We start from the raw sequence: 12,168 nt of genomic DNA on the forward strand, positions 1-12,168 counted from the left end.
CAACCCCAAACTACTCCATGTGGCATATTAGGACCCACATCTCCTCCTAATATGGGCTCCCTTCTGCCTCTAACAACATACATACAGATAGTGGTAGATGCTCAATTAGTTCAGTAGCATTTCCCAGGTGCATGAGGGAGGGGTTAAATACTGGGTAAGTAAAACAAGACATTTTTTCCCTCAGCACACTGAGCAATGCTAGTAACCAATCTAGAACACTACATGATAATAGAATTCAGAGATATTGGTTACATATACCTGCGCAGGTGTATGCTATGCCCCCAAGCCGCGTCAAGGCTTCTCTGTATATTGGGGGTCCCTAGCGCTATATCTAGGTGCAGGGTGCGGCACCCCAAAAAACCATCATAAGCTGGGAAGCCCAGTGCGGCATGCCAGTGATATACTAAGTGTTAGTAATTAGTGATAGGAAGCCGAAGCTATATAAAAAGAGAGAGATAAATGAATGTAATTAAAATAGGATAGAGATAGTGTTAGTGAGGGAAAAGTGTTAATAGAATGTAAGGGCATGCCGCATTAAAGTCACCCAGCCCATCCAGTCCAGGAGCACCGCACCCCACACCACCATTACCCTAAATTGGGTCTACGATTAACCAGCAAGGAGCCACATGATAATGGCTCCTTACTTGATATATCCAAACTAAGAGCTACCTACCTTGGAGCAACCCCAAACTACTCCATGTGGCATATCAGAACCCACATCTCCTCCTAATATGGGCTCCCTTCTGCCTCTAACAACATACATACAGATAGTGGTAGATGCTCAATTAGTTCAGTAGCATTTCCCAGGTGCATGAGGGAGGGGTTAAATACTGGGTAAGTAAAACAAGACATTTTTTCCCTCAGCACACTGAGCAATGCTAGTAACCAATCTAGAACACTACATGATAATAGAATTCAGAGATATTGGTTACATATACCTGCGCAGGTGTATGCTATGCCCCCAAGCCGCGTCAAGGCTTCTCTGTATAGCCTAGCCTATTTTAATTACATTCATTTATCTCTCTCTTTTTATATAGCTTCGGCTTCCTATCACTAATTATTAACACTTAGTATATCACTGGCATGCCGCACTGGGCTTCCCAGCTTATGATGGTTTTTTGGGGTGCCGCACCCTGCACCTAGATATAGCGCTAGGGACCCCAATACACAGAGAAGCCTTGACGCGGCTTGGGGGCATAGCATACACCTGCGCAGGTATATGTAACCAATATCTCTGAATTCTATTATCATGTAGTGTTCTAGATTGGTTACTAGCATTGCTCAGTGTGCTGAGGGAAAAAATGTCTTGTTTTACTTACCCAGTAATGCTAACCATTACACCATCTGTACTGCCCCTAGTATAGGACCATTTTGATTAAACTAGAGAATAATATACTGTTGTAGGATTGTTTTTGTGTTTGTTGGTGCCAAGCAATGACTAGCTCCTCTGAAATGTTTTGAGGGAGCTGCTCCAACCCCTATGCGGTGTTTCATGGCCAATAACTGTTTTAACTTTTGTTCATTTGCAATTGTAAGATATTGTAGTTCAGGGCTGGACTGGCCCTCTGGCACATGCCGCCCAGCACTCTGTTTGGTTTGCATGCCACGTCTTAGTACTACAGCCCCAATCCATCAATGATGTAGCTCCAGACTTAGTTAAAATAAATGAAGAGTTTACAGTTTTGCTAGTATTGCTAGTGTCACTTTTGCTTGCTTGTACCAATTATAGCCAATTATGGAGCTTCATTTAAGTGGAGTAAAAATCTTCTAGATGGTGTCAGGATACCAGCATGCTGTTTGGTTATTTCCAGTTGGCTACTCCTGAACGTGCCTTAAGCCTACAGCCTGCCCTTACCCTCTACATGGCAACTAAGCACTCATCCAGGAAAAAATCTGCATGAATTATACACAGGAAAGGGAAAACCTCAACAGGTAACAGAAACCAAATACCAGAATATATTATACCAGTACACTATGGGCCTAATTCAGACCTGATCACAAGACAAGTTTGTTCTCCAAATAGACAAAACTATGGGGCAGATTAAGACCTGTCCTTGATGGTGGGGGGCGTAAGAATGTGCATGTGCAAACCCCAGAGAGTGCCTGATTGACAGGCAAGGGTCACACCAACGGACCCGCACAGCGTTTCCTCGGCATGCCGACATAAAGGGTGGCACTAAAGAAACACTGGGTAGGCCCATCAGAACACAGTCCCTAACTGTTCACGGTTGGCTGACATCAGCGCTCCCAATGCGTTGGACAACATTCAAATGAAAAGTCCTAGTTTACTATTCACAATGAACAGAGGAAAAAAATCGGTACTTGTTTGCTAGCACGGCGCCCCCGATTTTGATCGCAGTGCATCTTATGCAATCGCATTGCATGCAATATAGCGGCATGCGATGCATGCGATGTGATTTTTAATTGTACAAGCAAACGTCGTAGGACGAGTACCGCCACCCCTCGCGGGCTCGCTGTGCTCGCCACGCTTCGGGTTGGCGTTGATAGTGGGGGTGGCGTTGACAATGGGGGTGCATTTAACATTGTAAGCACCCATCAGGGTGCTTGTACAATTAAAAATCACATTGCATGCCATTTGCTGGCATGCGATGCTATGCATTATTTCATTGTACAAGCACTCCTGTTAATTTAACGTGAATATTGCATCGCATGCATCGCATACCACTAAATACCGTATGCGATGGGCGCCGTGCTAGGAAACAAGTACCAAAAAATCATTTGATGGTGAGTAACCTTGGAATGATTGTTTCCTTTATGCAGGTGCATGTGTGTGGACGCTTCTGCTTGCATGGGGATTCAAGCATTGGGAGTGCCGTGCGTTCGATGAATAATATAAAGAGCAGGCTTAGGCCCTCATTCTGGTTGAGCTGTGCAAAGCTCGCAGCCTATCGAGTCCCAGCGAACGCAGGTCAGTGAGGGCACTCACACAGAAGTACTGCACATATGACAATATGCACATATGCAAAACTTAACCATCGGTCCCCGGTGCGAACAGCACTGTCCCTGCTGTGGAGATAGGGCTTTGCCACCCTGCTACTAGCGAAACAGATAGCAGCAGCGATGCTGACCGTTTATGCATTCGGCCTGCTATAATTTAGATAGCAGCACCATTACGGACAGGGGCATTTAGCGCTCACCGGCTGCTTTATACATGGGGGAGAAGCAGTATCAGTACACATAATAGTACGCTGATACCCCTTCTTCTCCATAACGCACCGTCATACATCTGCTCCATTATGAGAAATAACAGTATACAGTATAGAAAACAATAAATGTGGTAAGAAGTGTCTGCTGCTTATACTGATAGCTAACCAAGAAATAGCTCTTATTCTATAATGGGAAATGGAAGGAAGGACTGCAAAGGGCTAGATAAGAATTCAAAATATGCATTGTGTGGACACTTTAAAAAATATAAAGTTATATTATTATTACATACCATAGTAGTCAAGGTTTTAAAGATACAGACTGTAAAATGTATTAAACTACTTTGGCCATTGGTGTAACTATATAGACTGTGCTCCTTTGCTGTAATAAAAAAAACCTGGGCCCCCTCCCATGGTACAGTACCTGCTCAATATCAGGGGATTCCCCCCTTCCCCTCGGCAACTGCTTCCAGGAGCTTTCACATCTGCCCACATTCAAAATGTACTTCCCAAAATGGCTGTCTCCTCCTTAAGCAACCCTTAGGTGCTGGCCATTAATGCTGGGCATTTTCAATAGGAGGCAGGGGCGACAGATCCTAGTGGCAGTTAGACGAAGGAAGGAGATAGGGGTATTCTGTATTTTCAATATCAGCATTTTGACAGTGTTGGCATTTTGAATAATAAATGTTGTAATAAATGTCGTAATTTTGACACTGCCAATGCTTGACAGTGTTTTGACTGTCTGTATTTTGAAAAACTTTTTTATTAAGGGTTGAGCATATTTGGAACATAGTTTCCAATTACAGTCAAACTTTTGGAAATGACATATTGGTAACAGATAAAGAATTTTTCTTTTTAAAAGCATTCGTATACGGATACATTTTTAGTGATAAAGCTTAAAATTCTAAAAACAGTGTCAACTGGGGGCGGACACCACTCAAACAGTGGCTATATTTGGTAGAAAGTCTATCAGGTTGGGCCCAGTGAGGACACGAGTCTCGTACCATTGAGTGGAATGGAAGCATTTGTGAACTTGTGTCTTCAGATCATTGGACAACGAATCGATAAAACCCACCCATATTTGGAAAAACGTTTCCGTGCGCTCTTCTTTTTGGAGGGATGACTCCACCCACTCCATGTGAAATATATGGAATATCTCAACTCGAAACAGAGGAATAGAAGGAGGGTCCCTATGGATCCATTGGTGTAGGATACATTTGCGGACTACCGCTGATATGATGAGCATCATCTTTTTGCTTTCCTGTAGAATGGGCGTTCAAATGGGGAAAACGCCCAGGGTTGCCCACTCTACCGTCAGTGGGAGACGATCTAGTAAAAATGTAACGGAAAATCCCTGAACCTGTTTCCAGAAACGTTAATAAATTGTAGGGAAGTCCCACATGAGGTGTTGGAAGGTTGGTTTGGGACTATTATTTATTTACAGTTTCTTATATAGCGCAGCAGATTCTGTTGCGCTTTACAATGGGACTAGTGTGAGTTGAGGGAATGTTCACAACCATGTGGATAGGCCACTGCGTATTGTAGAATGCTCAATGGGTGTATGAAGGGTGTGATAGTAGGTAGAAATTGCTTTTCTGCCAGAAGTAGGTTTGAAGCGTGTCAAATTCGTTTATGCGGTCTGTAGGTGATAAGTACCGAAGTACTGAGCTAGCGTAATGTCTGGCCTGGTATACTGCCAATGCTTGTGTAGCAGGGAAAGCATACTTGTCTACAAATCCTGCACCGTCAGTGGGGCTGAGCCCGTGCTATCAACAAGGGCCTGAACCTGTAATATTCCCTTCGATTTCCAAGAAATAAATGGGTGCATTGCCGAGCCATTCTGGAAATTAGGATTGTTCAGAAGCAGGAGAAACAGTGAGTGATGGGATCTATCCACCCACCCTCCAATTTGTTTTAGTGTGCATGTACACAATACAGATGGATCAGGGACTGGAATAGGGACTGGGATGCACGTGCGTCTCATGCACACGCGCATCCCAGTATCAGTATCTCCCTGCCCGTCTCCGCTTCAGGAATATGGGCAGGGTTCGGGGGGGGGGGGGGGTGGGGCACGATGACGGCGGGGGGGGACCTAGGGCAAGCTCCGTTGGCACGGGGCGCGCGAGCGTCTTGTGCGCTCGCGCCCCTAGCGGGAGCCGGCCGCTGACGATACTTTTGCCAGCCCCTGCAAAGGCTAGGCTGGCTCCATCTGCACCAGAAAGATATTACCAGTAATTAATTATCATTAATTACCTGTCTGAGGCTCCAGTTGCTGAGCTTACTCTTTAATCCATGCCTTTAGTACAGAGAATCTCACAGTAGTCACTATTATGCTCTCTTCATTGGTTTCATGGGGAAAAAAAAACCTAAAAAAAAAAAAAAATGTGATCATATGTTACTGGTGTACATTGACACATAAAACCCATCTCCATCTGTATATTTATCTATCTACTCAAGCATCCATCTTTGTAGCCATGCATCCATCTTTCTACCGATACATCCTTCTTTCTAGACGTTAGGGGGTCTAGTATCTGAAGGGTCTAGTTATAAAGGGTCATCTTAAAATTAATAGCAGCGTTATACCCGCGTTATATTATTTATAACTTCCTTGGATATCGATTGTGAATTGACTCCTCTCTATATTCCATCAACAGGTAAACCTATTTCAGATTTCTACTGCAGAACATCGCAGCTGTTTGCACTGATTTAAACGGGGTAAACCTATTTCAGATTTCTACTGCAGAACATCGCAGCTGTTTGCACTGATTTAAACGGGGTAAACCTATTTCAGATTTCTACTGCAGAACATCGCAGCTGTTTGCACTGATTTAAACGGGGTAAACCTATTTCAGATTTCTACTGCAGAACATCGCAGCTGTTTGCACTGATTTAAACGGGGTAAACCTATTTCAGATTTCTACTGCAGAACATCGCAGCTGTTTGCACTGATTTAAACGGGGTAAACCTATTTCAGATTTCTACTGCAGAACATCGCTTTAAATCTGTAAAAGCTGCTATTGTGGTTTTATCTGTGCTATGTGAAGAACTTAGAAATATTGGGATAGTGCTACTGCTCTTACATTGGTTTGGTCTGATTAGCACCTTTTGCTGGTGGGGGAGGTGTATTGGGAGGGGCAGCTAATTCAGGATGGACATATGTTTGTTTTAGGCTTATATATTGAGTATAGTTTGGGACGTCAGTCCTTTAGGACGTTAGGGGGTCTAGTATCTGAAGGGTCTAGTTATAAAGGGTCATCTTAAAATTAATAGCAGCGTTATACCCGCGTTAACCCGAAGGAAACCAGAAGGCAAAGAACAAACCATCATTACTGCTGAAGGACTGCATTATACCCAAAAAACTCAGGAATATCATGTGGCCTCAACTCACCTTTGCCATGAGTGGACCAGGCCCACCACCCCTACGGCTGAGAACACCTGGACTACCCCCAGCCCTACCCCTCATGGTGAGCATGGAGCTGTGAGGGGAAGCAGCAGGGTCAGCCTATGCACCAACACTTCACCCATCAATCCCTTGTAAAAGTGTCAGTCCCCTGCAAATGTGTGTTCATGTCTTTTCTCTCTCCCCCCCCCCTCCTCCTCTCCTGCAGCACACATCAACCCCACCATGTGCTTTTTCCTGTATTGTGTACCTCCGCAGATTGCACACCCTGCCAGCGCTGACCTATGCAGTGCACCAAGCTGGTTGCCTCAGATGGTATCTCCGCGGACAGGATGTGGATCACGTGGATGTTTCTGTGCAGGGTTTATCATACTACTACAGAAGTATTTGCTTTCCAATGTATGCATTGGGTCCTTGTATGGCTCGCCCCTTACAGTTTAACCTTCGTAGTGCGCCCTCCATGGCTGCCTCATCTGGTGCACTTGTGAATGGGATGAAAAATACATGGACCTGAGTATACATTGAAATCATCCATTTTGGGTAGTTTCTTTTAGGGGTATTCTATTTCACCCAGGGTAATCCTACGCAGAGCGCCTAAAATGGCTGCCGCACTTGGTACCTTGTCAGGGTGGAGTACACAACCCATGGAAGTTATTATCCAAAATGCTGCACCACTCCTGCATTATGCTTACTGTGTGCTCAGGGGCTTTTGTCTGTGACATGTCTGTTACTGTACCTCCAACATCCTCTGTATTATGTGCATTGTTTTTTTTTTGTTTTTTTTAATGTCTGTAAGCGCCTTGAGTCCTGCTGGAGAAAGTGCGCTATATAAATTTTACTTACTTACTTACTTACTTACACCCACCCTCCCATATTTTTTAGTGTGCATGTACACTATACAGATGGAGCCGGGACTGGAATGCACATGCGTCTCATGCACACACGCGTCCCAGTATCACGGCAGCATCTCCCTGCCTATCTCCGCTTTAGGGAGATGGGCAGGGTTTGGGGGGGGGGGGAGTCAGGCGACGATGACGGTGGGGGGGACCCAGGTCAAGCTCCGTTGCCACGGGGTGCGCGAGCGTCTTATGCGCTCGCGCCCCTAGCGGGACCCGGCCGCTGACTGTTAGAGAATTTGAATGTTGACTGTTAGGGAACTTGAATGTTGACTGTTAGAGAATTTGAATGTTGACTGTTAGAGAATTTGAAGGTTGACTGTTACAGAATTTGAATGTTGACTGTTACAGAATTTGAATGTTGACTGTTAGAGAATTTGAAGGTTGACTGTTACAGAATTTGAATGTTGACTGTTAGAGAATTTGAATGTTGACTGTTAGAGAATTTGAATGTTGACTGTTAGAGAATTTGAATGTTGACTGTTAGGGAATTTGAATGTTGACTGTTAGAGAATTAAAATTTTTAGACTAGGCTGGCTCCATCTGCACTAGAAAGATAATACCAGTAATTAATCATCATTAATTACCTGTCTGAGGCTCCAGTTGCTGTGCTTACTCTTTAATCGATGCCTTTAGTACAGAGAATCTCACAATAGTCACTATTATGCTCTCTTCATTGGTTTCGTGGGGAAAAAGAACCTAAAAATTGAAAAAAGTGTGATAATATGTTCCTGGTGTACATTGACACATAAAACCCATCTATGTCTGTCTATCTATCTATCTATCTACTCATGCATCCATCTTTGTAACCATTCATCCATCTATCTACCGATACATCCTTCTTTCTACCTATACACCCACCCTCCCATTTTTTTTAGTGTGCATGTACACAATACAGATGGAGCCGGGACTGGAATAGGGACTGGGATGCACGTGCATCTCATGCACACGCGCGTCCCAGTATCACGGCAGCGTCTCCCTGCCCGTCTCCGCTTCAGGGAGATGGGCAGGATTCGGGGGGAAGGCGGGCGACGACGATGGCGTGGGGGACCCAGGGCAAGCTCCATTGGCACGGGGCGCGCAAGCGTCTTGTGCGCTCGTGCCCCTGGTGGGAGCCGGCCGCTGGCGATACTCTTGCCAGCCCCTGCAAAAACTAGGCTGGCTCCATCTGCACTAGAAAGATAATACCAGTAATTAATCATCATTAATTACCTGTCTGAGGCTCCAGTTGCTGTGCTTACTCTTTAATCGATGCCTTTAGTACAGAGAATCTCACAATAGTCACTATTATGCTCTCTTCATTGGTTTCATGGGGAAAAAGAACCTAAAAATTGAAAAAAAGTGTGATAATATGTTCCTGGTGTACATTGACACATAAAACCCATCTATGTCTATCTATCTATCTACTCATGCATCCATCTTTGTAACCATGCATCCATCTATCTACCGATACATCCTTCTTTCTACCTATACACCCACCCTCCCATTTTTTTTAGTGTGCATGTACACAATACAGATGGAGCCGGGACTGGAATAGGGACTGGGATGCACGTGAATCTCATGCACACGCGCGTCCCAGTATCACGGCAGCGTCTCCCTGCCCATCTCTGCTTCAGGGAGATGGGCAGGATTCGGGGGGAAGGCGGCCGACGACGATGGCGTGGGGGACCCAGGGCAAGCTCCATTGGCACGGGGCGCGTAAGCGTCTTGTGCGCTCGTGCCCCTGGTGGGAGCCGGCCGCTGGCGATACTCTTGCCAGCCCCTGCAAAAACTAGGCTGGCTCCATCTGCACTAGAAAGATAATACCAGTAATTAATCATCATTAATTACCTGTCTGAGGCTCCAGTTGCTGTGCTTACTCTTTAATCGATGCCTTTAGTACAGAGAATCTCACAATAGTCACTATTATGCTCTCTTCATTGGTTTAATGGGGAAAAATAACCTAAAAAATTGAAAAAAAGTGTGATAATATGTTCCTGGTGTACATTGACACATAAAACCCATCTATGTCTGTCTAACTATCTATCTACTCATGCATCCATCTTTGTAACCATGCATCCATCTATCTACCGATACATCCTTCTTTCTACCTATACACCCACCCTCCCATTTTTTTTAGTGTGCATGTACACAATACAGATGGAGCCGGGACTGGAATAGGGACTGGGAGGCACGTGCATCTCATGCACACGCGCGTCCCAGTATCACGGCAGCGTCTCCCTGCCCGTCTCCGCTTCAGGGAGATGGGCAGGATTCGGGGGGAAGGCGGGCGACGACGATGGCGTGGGGGACCCAGGGCAAGCTCCGTTGGCACTGGGCACGCAAGCGTCTTGTGCGCTCGTGCCCCTGGCGGGAGCCGGCCGCTGGTGATACTCTTGCCAGCCCCTGCAAAAACTAGGCTGGCTCCATCTGCACTAGAAAGATAATACCAGTAATTAATCATCATTAATTACCTGTCTGAGGCTCCAGTTGCTGTGCTTACTCTTTAATCGATGCCTTTAGTACAGAGAATCTCACAATAGTCACTATTATGCTCTCTTCATTGGTTTCATGGGGAAAAATAACCTAAAAAATTGAAAAAAAGTGTGATAATATGTTCCTGGTGTACATTGACACATAAAACCCATCTATGTCTGTCTATCTATCTATCTACTCATGCATCCATCTTTGTAACCATGCATCCATCTATCTACCGATACATCCTTCTTTCTACCTATACACCCACCCTCCCATTTTTTTTAGTGTGCATGTACACAATACAGATGGAGCCGGGACTGGAATAGGGACTGGGATGCACGTGCGTCTCATGCACACGCGCGTCCCAGTATCACGGCAGCGTCTCCCTGCCCGTCTCCGCTTCAGGGAGATGGGCAGGATTCGGGGGGAAGGCGGGCGACGACGATGGCGTGGTGGACCCAGGGCAAGCTCCGTTGGCACGGGGCACACAAGCGTCTTGTGCGCTCGTGCCCCTGGCGGGAGCCGGCCGCTGGCGATACTCTTGCCAGCCCCTGCAAAAACTAGGCTGGCTCCATCTGCACTAGAAAGATAATACCAGTAATTAATCATCATTAATTACCTGTCTGAGGCTCCAGTTGCTGTGCTTACTCTTTAATCGATGCCTTTAGTACAGAGAATCTCACAATTGTCACTATTATGCTCTCTTCATTGGTTTCATGGGGAAAAAGAACCTAAAAATTTAAAAAAAGTGTGATAATATGTTCCTGGTGTACATTGACACATAAAACCCATCTATGTCTGTCTATCTATCTATCTATCTACTCATGCATCCATCTTTGTAACCATTCATCCATCTATCTACCGATACATCCTTCTTTCTACCTATACACCCACCCTCCCATTTTTTTTAGTGTGCATGTACACAATACAGATGGAGCCGGGACTGGAATAGGGACTGGGATGCACGTGCATCTCATGCACACACGCGTCCCAGTATCACGGCAGCGTCTCCCTGCCCGTCTCCGCTTTAGGGAGATGGGCAGGATTCGGGGGGAAGGCGGCCGACGACGATGGCGTGGGGGACCCAGGGCAAGCTCCATTGGCACGGGGCGCGCAAGCGTCTTGTGCGCTTGTGCCCCTGGTGGGAGCCGGCCGCTGGCGATACTCTTGCCAGCCCCTGCAAAAACTAGGCTGGCTCCATCTGCACTAGAAAGATAATACCAGTAATTAATCATCATTAATTACCTGTCTGAGGCTCCAGTTGCTGTGCTTACTCTTTAATCGATGCCTTTAGTACAGAGAATCTCACAATAGTCACTATTATGCTCTCTTCATTGGTTTCATGGGGAAAAATAACCTAAAAAATTGAAAAAAACTGTGATAATATGTTCCTGGTGTACATTGACACATAAAACCCATCTATGTCTGTCTATCTATCTATCTACTCATGCATCCATCTTTGTAACCATGCATCCATCTATCTACCGATACATCCTTCTTTCTACCTATACACCCACCCTCCCATTTTTTTTAGTGTGCATGTACACAATACAGATGGAGCCGGGACTGGAATAGGGACTGGGATGCACGTGCGTCTCATGCACACGCGCGTCCCAGTATCACGGCAGCGTCTCCCTGCCCGTCTCCGCTTCAGGGAGATGGGCAGGATTCGGGGGAAGGCGGGCGACGACGATGGTGTGGGGGACCCAGGGCAAGCTCCGTTGGCACGGGGCACACAAGCGTCTTGTGCGCTCGTGCCCCTGGCGGGAGCCGGCCGCTGGCGATACTCTTGCCAGCCCCTGCAAAAACTAGGCTGGCTCCATCTGCACTAGAAAGATAATACCAGTAATTAATCATCATTAATTACCTGTCTGAGGCTCCAGTTGCTGTGCTTACTCTTTAATCGATGCCTTTAGTACAGAGAATCTCACAATTGTCACTATTATGCTCTCTTCATTGGTTTCATGGGGAAAAAGAACCTAAAAATTTAAAAAAAGTGTGATAATATGTTCCTGGTGTACATTGACACATAAAACCCATCTATGTCTGTCTATCTATCTATCTATCTACTCATGCATCCATCTTTGTAACCATTCATCCATCTATCTACCGATACATCCTTCTTTCTACCTATACACCCACCCTCCCATTTTTTTTAGTGTGCATGTACACAATACAGATGGAGCCGGGACTGGAATAGGGACTGGGATGCACGTGCATCTCATGCACACACGCGTCCCAGTATCACGGC

The 12,168-nt window shown here is 45.7% G+C and overlaps 1 long non-coding RNA gene across 2 annotated transcripts in view; it reads left to right on the plus strand.

Moving 5' to 3' along the window:
- The window catches only part of LOC146028491 (uncharacterized), a 247,996-nt gene that overhangs the window by 9,151 nt on the left and 226,677 nt on the right, over positions 1 to 12,168 (plus strand). Inside the window, exon 4 of one of the 2 annotated variants that reach the window (XR_014455231.1) lies at positions 2,782 to 2,993. The exons of the other annotated variant lie outside the window; for it this stretch is intronic. This is a non-coding gene — a long non-coding RNA (uncharacterized LOC146028491). Of the gene's footprint in view, positions 1 to 2,781; positions 2,994 to 12,168 lie in introns of those variants that run through there. 2 annotated transcript variants of the gene reach the window in all.

Source organism: Crinia signifera, chromosome 1 (assembly GCF_055691185.1).
Source record: "Crinia signifera chromosome 1, ASM5569118v1, whole genome shotgun sequence".
Taxonomy (NCBI): Eukaryota; Metazoa; Chordata; class Amphibia; order Anura; family Myobatrachidae; genus Crinia; species Crinia signifera.